Genomic DNA, 1,456 nt, shown 5'->3' with positions numbered 1-1,456 from the left:
CTGCCCTGCCCTGCCCCACCCACCTGCCCTGCTCACCCACCTGCCCCACCCACCCAGAAAAGTAGCCAATAAACGCGCCCGCCAGACTCCTGTGGCTCCCCCGCCCCCGCCTGGCACAGATGTGGGTCTGGAAAGGGGAGGGTTTCCCAGAGGCAGCCAGGGCGCACAGCCCGGCACCTGCTGTGACACCCGATCCCACAAGCGCAGCCCGAAGGTGAGGCTGGTGCAGGTCGGGCCCAAGCACTCACCCTGTCCACCTGCCAGCGTGGGGGGGCGGCCCGAGAGCCCCTCCCGGAGCAAGCCCTTTCCTGCAGGCAGAGGCCACTCAGATACAAACTTTATTCTCCAAAACGCTGTGGAGGATCAGACCTGTGGGACTTCCTCTGGGCAGAGGGCCTGCTGGGCCTGGGCCTGGGCCTGGGCCAGGGGCTGGGGCTGGGGCTGGATGTAGCAACCTGCGTGTGTGTGTGTGTGTGTGTGTGTGTGTCTGCCTGGCGTTGCATAGCAACGAGGCCAGGGCTGCAGCAATGTGCTGGACGTCTGGCCTTCCCAGGGGAAGGATGGGGAGGGGGGCTGGGGGTCTCCTGGGAGCACAGCGCGGCTGGTGGCATTGGGAGACCTTCCCCACCCCCTCGGAGAGACACCAGGGTGACAGCTGGGGGGGGCTGGGCTTGGAGGCTCAGCTCCCCCGCTCTTCGGGGGTCCCCGGGCCCTAGGGGGCGAGGCTACGGAGGAGATGGCTCTTCCTGTCCCGGTTTGGCCATCCTGACAGCCTCATCGTAGGAGGGAGGCAGCTCCAGGGTGTAGATGGGGCTGTAGGCGGGAGGGGTCATGGCGTCCAGGTCCAGCTCCGGGAAGGGCAGGGGTAGCCGCATGCCCAGTGGGTACTGCACGGAGCTGTAGGCTACGGGCAGCAGCAGCAGGACGGCGAGCAGGACGAGCCTGGGCAGGGGAGCGAGACCCTACCGCTGGACGCACCCGCGCAGGCACCTGCTCCCCGATGGCCCACCACGTGAGGCAGGAAAGTGGACGGGGAAAAGGAGACCAGAGCCCGGCCGCGGTGGCTCAGGGGTTGGGCATCAACCTATGAACCAGGAGGTCAGGGTTCCGATTTCCGGGTTGCAGGCTCGATCCCCAATGTGGGGCGTGCAGGAGGCAGCCGATCCATGATGCTCATCATTAATGTTTCTCTCTCTCCCTCTCCCTTCCTCTCATTAATAAAAACATTTAAAAAGCATTAAAAAAATCTATATCATTAAAAACACACAAACAGAGAGACTCTCTCTTCAGGCCGGACACCTCCTCCTGGCGAGAGCTGGGCTGCGTCCGGCGCTGGCCTGGCTGCCTCCAGGCTCCGCAAGTGGCCTTGGGCTCACTCCCAGGACACGCTGTCCTGGGCCGCCTGCACGATCCAGTGCCCAGGCCGGCGACCATGTTCCAGGGGACTCCCCAGGAG

This window comes from Myotis brandtii, unplaced genomic scaffold (assembly GCF_000412655.1).
Source record: "Myotis brandtii unplaced genomic scaffold, ASM41265v1 scaffold334, whole genome shotgun sequence".
NCBI lineage: Eukaryota > Metazoa > Chordata > Mammalia > Chiroptera > Vespertilionidae > Myotis > Myotis brandtii.
This window is presented reverse-complemented; position numbering follows the sequence as displayed.